A 7,219-nucleotide genomic window follows, 5' to 3' on the forward strand; every position below is an offset into this window, starting at 1 on the left:
ATGTCTCTGGATTACCATTCCCAAGACATTTTGCTGCTATACCTGTGAGTTTAAATTGGTCAGCTGTAGATGGCCAGTGCTGTGGCATAGTAGGCTAAGTCTGCCCCTGTGACACTGACATCCTATATGGGCACTGGTTCATGTGTTGGCTGCTCCACTTCTGATCTAGCTCTCTGTGGATGGCCTGGGAAGGCAGCAGAGGATGGGTCAAGTGCTTGAGCCCCAGCCATCACATGGGAGACCTGGAAGAAACTGCTGGCTTCTGGCTTCGGACTGGCTCAGCTCTAGCAGTGGCAGCCATTTGGGGAGTGGACCAGCAAATGGAAGGTTTTTCTCTCTCTCATTCTCTTTATAGTTCTGCCTTTCAAATAAAAATAAATTTTTTTTTAAAGTTGATCAGCATGATGACCCATCTCTGAATCCATTTGTGTTCATTTATAAACATTAGAGGTAAATATGCTATGCCTGTGGCCATTCAACACTCTGAGCAAACCTTCCAGCCTAAACCAAAGAGGAATACACAGTTTCTTTTCAATTTGTTGTAAGCGAGATCAATAGATGGCTGCTGTAATGCATGCCGACTTCCTGATGGTTAGAGAACAAATAGTTGGAAGAGGATAATGCATTTTCCTCTCAGCAGAAGGCTAGCCCAAGCCTGTGATAGTCCTCGGAGAGATAAGTAGGTCACTTTTGCTGGTGAGATGGTAATTTTAAAAACCAAAACAGCATCTAGCTGGGCACCTTTGCACTTTACAGTGGTGGGCTTTTGGGAGTCTGGGGGTGTGGCCTTGCAGGGAGCCTGGGGAATGCTGCTTGCAGGGGCGTGCAGGAACTTGGGGGCTCACGTCCAGGCAGGCAGAATGAACCAAGCCTGGGGATTTCCACATGCTTGGTGCCAGGAAGTGTGTGGGGAGGAGAGCTCTAGGTTAGCGTGCTGGCCTGTTGTGCTGGTGCACTGTGCTTGGGGAACTTGGAATGGGCCTGGATCTTGTGTGTGCATGTGTGTGTGGAGGGGTAAGGTCCAAGGCTAGCACATATGCCAGGAACTTGGGACCCTAGTGGGTGGGTAGAGCTCAGGCCAGAACCCCACCCCACCAGAAGACTGGGTTTCAGAAGGCTGGGCTGGGGAACCCAGGCATTCCCAGGGCACAGGGACTATGGAATGATCAGGGAAAGGGGTAAGGAGATGGTGGGAGGGAGGACCACTGAAGGAGTATGTTGCAGGTGAGGAATGACTTCTGAAGGACTTCCATTGACAAAACTACTTCTGTGGTTGCAGGTAAGCAAGGGGACTGGGACCAAGTGGTTTGGAGAGGGAGAAACTGGAGGACCTTTTACGGGTCAGACCAATGAACCAGCCCAAGTGGGAGACCTGAGCTGGGCTATTTAGCATGAATCACCACCGACCACCACTCAGCAGTGCACATTAAAGCCAGGGCTGGGGGCCTGCCTGGCACTGCTAGATCACAGTACCTGCCAGTGAGAGTTGGAACATGGGACAGGTAATGTTAGGCTGAGCCATGACACTAACCAGCATGTGAGAGAACCAGATATGGGGCAGATTCTGTGGGGGATATGTGGGTCCACCCCTGTGGAACTGCAATTTCTACTGGTTTGATTAAGAGCTGGGAGTAGTGATGGGCTGAGCTAGGTATGACTATGGAACCCTCTAACACTCATGGGTACTGGGGTTGGGAAAAGGCCGGACTGGTCCAGGCTTCAGCACCTGTAGGTGCACCCAAGAATAGAGTGTGGAGCAGGTTGGGCTGCCCCACCTACCAGCTCATACAAAGGCCGGGACAGAGGGAGCAGACTATGCCAGGTAAGGGCTGAATACCCACCAGCACATGTGAAATCTGGGTTTTGGAGTGGACCTGGTGGAAGAGCTTGGGAAACTACCCTGGTGGGCTGTAGCTCCAGTTGGTGAACACATAAGCCAAGGCTGAATATTGGTCAGGCTGGGCAAGGTAGCTCCGCCTGTCGGCGAGTGTGTGGGTTGGATCTGGATGGGGGTGGACTGGACATGGCCAGGCCAACCATAGCCCACTGGGATGAGTGGCATGAGCCCACTCCACCTGGCTGAAGTGCAGTTCATACTGGGCTAGTCTGTCACACCTACTGCTTTGCATGAGACAGTGATGGGGGCAGACTGAGTAGGATTAGACTGTAGCACCCACCTGTGAAAGTTGGAACTAGAGGCGGGCTGGCTAGGCCAGGCTGCAGCATCTGATGGTAAAGGCCAATATGGGGGATGGGCTATGCCAAACTAGGTAGGGCAACCTCTGGCATTCACAAGATCTGGGGCTGGGAACAAACCTGGTCAGGGAGCTAAGGGGATGCCCTGGGTGGATTGTGGTTCCCCCTGGTGAGCACGAGAGCTGGAATGGAGGTGGTTGCAACCTGGGCTAGACATGACTACATTCTCCCCAGGCATGGATGTAGACTGGGTCTGAGATATATTGGGCTGGGCTAGACTCCAGCACCCACTGGTGCTCGTGAGAGCCAGGGTGAGTGTAAGGCTGGGCTAGGTCTTGGCACCTGCTGAACCATATGAGAGCTGTGTCAGGGCATGGACCAGATATGGTTGGGCTGAAGCTGCAACAGTAAGTGCCAGATTGGGTGTAGGCTGGTTGGGCAAGACCACTGTTCCTGCCAGGACAGGAGATGGACTTAGGCTGGACCAAGGACTCTCTCTGTGTGTGTGTGAGAACTGCAACTGGGAGGAGACCCAGTAGAGGAGCTTGGGGAACTTCTGTCAGGACGCAGTCCCTGCAGGTTAGTGCAAGAACCAAGGCTGGGAGCAGCCCAGCCCAGGCCAGATTACTGTATCTGCCAGCATACTTGTGTGTCAGATCTGGGGGCAGAATACGCTAGGCTAGTTCATAATACCCACTGGCAAATCGGAGAACCAGGACATGGTACAGGACAGGCCAGCTCAGGCTGCAACACCAGCCAGTTCACATATGTCCTGGAGTGTGTGCTGGGCTGAACTGGGCTAGGCTACAGCACCCACTGGCATGAGCTAGAATTGGGGGCAAACGGGGCCAGGCTATAGCCTGTTGAGGTGAGGTGGGCCATGCCAGACTGGGCTGCAGCACCCACCAGCACATGTGAGACCTCCAGGGAGTGGTATGAGACTGGCAGGAGGGCTATGGGGGGTCTCTCCTTCTGGTAATTGATCCCAGTTGGTGAGCATGAGAATGAACTGGGGGCAGACCAGGCTGGGTAGGGCTACAACATCTGTTGGCTTACATGTAACAGGGTTAGGAGACAGCCAGACTGGGCTAACCAACTGTATCCACTGGTACATGCATGAGCCAGAGTAAGTGCTGGATGGTTGGGCTTTGCTGTAGCATCAGTTGGCAAGTTCTGGGACCGGGGACAAGCCTTGTCAAGTTAGACTACAGGACTGCCTGGAAAGTACAAGATCTGGGACTGGGACTAGGCCCAGTAGGGAGACTGTGGGCACCTTTCTGATGGACAGCAGCTCCCACTGGTGAGCATGAGAACCAGGGCTGGAGGTAGGCCTGGCTGGATAGGTAGCAGCACCTGTCAGCATGAGTGTGGACTTAGTAGTGGGGTCAGTTGGGTTGAGCTAGGCTCCAGTGCCCATTGCTGTGTATAAAAGCTGAATGGGATGAAGGACAAACTGGACCAGTCTGTGGTACATACTAGCAAGCAGAGGAACAAGGGCTGGGTGCAGGCCTAGTGGAGGTTATTTGGGGTTGCTCCAACTAGGCTACAGTTCCCGCTGACGTATGTGAGGGCTGAGTGTGTGGTGGTCAGGGCTGGGCCACAACATCCATTGCTTTTTGGGCCTGCAGACAGAACTGACTCAGCAATTGCAACTACCAGTGTGTGCATAGGCTGATGTGGGTAATGGACAGAGCCGGAGCCCATACATGCATCACAAAAAGAGTCAGGTCTGGGATCACCTCAAACGAGGTCTCTGTGGGGACCCTCTAACTGAACTGCTGGACTCAGAACTTCAACCATGGGGAGAACCATAGGATCTGTGGTCTAACCGTGGAGTGCACGTGTCAGAACTGGGTCTCCTCAGTGGCTAAGACAGCAGAGGAGAGCATGTCTAGATGCACAAGGATATGGCAGTCCATTGGGACCTGCAGAGGACATCTGGTAGCAGAGAAAGAAAGGCAGAAGAATTGGTCAACTACCCCAGCCAAGTATTTATAGTAAGTATATGGGTGAATTGGAGACTAAGGTAGACTATATCAGCCAATGGACCTTGAAAGGATTTCCACATCCTTGGATTGACAAGATTGACAGCATTCCAGAACTGAAATCACATGAGCAGAAGCCTTGCAGCATGCTTCACACTGGGGACCCTGGGATGACATCAGGTGACTATTCCCCTTCCCCGGACACTGAGTAGGTTGGGAAGCTGGGTGCGGATTCTTCCCTTCTCTCTCCCTTCCCCTCAGATACAGGTAGAAAAAGAAAATTGGAAACAGTGATATTGTCCATTTTCCCCTAATCCTTGATCCTTCCCACCCTTATCAACTATGTAAACATCATCAAAAATAAAGATTATAAAATAATAAAAACCAAAACAGGGTAACAGAAGGTCATGAGACCAAAACCTGGCAGAAGGAACTATGCATTTGCTGACCCCAATCTTCAGCAAAAATCTTCCCTTATTAATTACCATCTGTTGATACCTGGGACAGGGCAAGGGAGGAAAGTCAGTGAAGCCATGTGAAAGTTCTCAAAATAGAAAGAACGTGAGATGAAAATAGCAGCTAGACTGTGGCTATGGTTTGAATACCATTTGTTTCTTCCTAGACTTGACTTGCAACTTAATCCCGTTCCGAGATGACGTGCTGGGACCAGGTAGGACTCTTGGGAGGGATGATCAGGGCTCTGCCCTTGCGAGTGGACCCTGGGTGAATGAGTTAACTCTGGAGCACCCATGTTTGCAGTGAAAGCCCGTCTGACAGCATCTCCCGCAGGTTCCTTGCCTCTTTCTGTGTGATGCCCCATGCTGCTTGGGGACTGTCAGCAAGAAAACATCGGATGCAGCCTCGGCCCCTCGCACCAAAACTGTGAGCCAAAATGAACCTCTTTCCTTTATAACCTCCTGGCTGTGGCATTGTGTCATTGGCAGCGGAAAATGAGCTAAGACAGTTAAGATGGTAACAAGGGACTTCAAAAAGGTGTGGACAAATTCAAGGATAATGTGTGGTGTGGGCATTGTGGTATAGCAGTTGGCCACTGCTTGGCATGCTCACATCCCATTTGAGAGCATTTAGCTTTGCTTCCAGATGGTGCACACTTGGTGATGGCATCAGTAGTTGGGTGCCTGGCCTGAGAGACCTCGCTTGAGTTCTGAGCTCCTGACTTTGACCTGGTCTAGTCCAGGTTGTTGTGGGTATTTGGGAAAATGAACCCATGGGTGGAAGATTTTTCTCTGTTGCTCTACTTTTTGAATAAATATAACTTTAAAAAGTTGATGTGCAGTTTCCACCAACAATTTGAAGACCAGTATGAAGTACATACTGATGAGATCTAAAAATCAGAGTTTCAAAAAGTTTCTTCCTCAAACTTTTCTGTATTCAAAGACACCTTGAAAAAAAACATGTAATGGATACTAGTGGAATGCATGGAGGAGAGATTGGTGGCGTTGAGGCAGTTGGAGCACATGCCTGAATTATTGCAGCCACCACTGTGTTCTAGAATATTCTTGGTTGAGTTTCACAAACATCTGCTGAGTGGGAACCATGGGCAGACCCTCCTTTCAATGCTTGGGCACGAATTTCCTATTCTGGCTTCTGGTTCACAGTACCCACCAACAAGCTGCCCTGTGGGGAGGAAGCGTAGTTTTCATACAGCTACACTGGTCAAATGTGGTGTCCTACGAACCCACATGACAACCTAGCAAGAAAAAATGATACAGCCAGATACCCGAACACATGAACAGGACATTGTTCAGCGTTTATTAATGACACACACACACATAAGCATCTGCCAACAAGACACGGGTATGCACAATTGTCAAAAACAAATAAGTCATGGGCACATGCTTAAAAACCAGTGTTCCTACACTTCCTGCTACATTTATGCCAAGTCTTAGCCCACAAAGTACAGCCTGAAATCACAGCATATGTTTTATTCAAGTCAAAGGGGACTTAAAATAGCTGCACTTGGGTGAGCCAAACACTGTGATCCAGCCTTAAGAGAAAAGCCATGAGGCACAATTTCAAGTTCATAGGATGGGTCAATAATGAAACGGATTTGCTTACACAGTGCTCCTGGTCTTGTTTTCATCTACTCGCACCACAGGCATAAAGGCAGACATACAAACAGCACTTCCCACAAAATCTACTTAAAAGCCACTCAAATGGCTGGGCAACAGCTGTGGCTCAGCTCGCTCAGCAAGAAGCCCTAGTTTAGTGGGACCTATCAGTTGAAAAGTGTTTCTTCAAGGCCAAAGGACTCCTGTTAGCTGGTATTTTCATTTGAGTTATGTGGTAACCGCTGGGAAGTTCCTATTGAGAACCCATGGTAGCCACGCGTCTAAATAGGCATTAGGAAAACAACATGATGCCTAGCAGAGGTGGGAAGGTCAGTCTCACACCTGGCTTAGGTCAGAGGCTGGATGCAAATGTTTCCTTTAACAGGAAACATTTGCAGGCCACACTGCCACTGTTGTGACTGCTGAACTCTGCCAATCCATGTCACATGAAAATTACATGAAAAGATGGTCACACCCATATCCTAACTCAAACATCCCCTAACAGTGCCAGTAAAGGGGCACACACTAACTGGGGCCTTCTGCTTCCTTCTCCTTTGACCTCAGTGATTGGCTGGTGTAATCCAAGGTGTGGCTGTTTCCCAACAATGTTTTATATATGGACACCGAGATCAGAATTTCATAGCATATTCATGTGTCATAAAATGCTGCTCTGATTTTTTCCCCCAAACATTTGAAAATACAATTCATAGCTATTGTAGTGGACAAAAACAGATGCAGGTAGGACTTGCCCTGTATGTGGGATGTTGTCAGCCCCTGGTCTCATGAGCCTTTTCCATTTCATGATGTGTGTGTGTGTGTGTATTACATGATATATATATATTATATATAATTTAAATTTCATCTGTCATAAATGGACATGTTAACAAAAACATGTCCATTGAAAAATACTGCTCTTTCTTCCCACAATGTAGAACCATTTCATTAGACAATAAGCTCGTTCCTTTT

Source organism: Ochotona princeps, chromosome 1, assembly GCF_030435755.1.
Source record: "Ochotona princeps isolate mOchPri1 chromosome 1, mOchPri1.hap1, whole genome shotgun sequence".
Lineage (NCBI taxonomy): Eukaryota > Metazoa > Chordata > Mammalia > Lagomorpha > Ochotonidae > Ochotona > Ochotona princeps.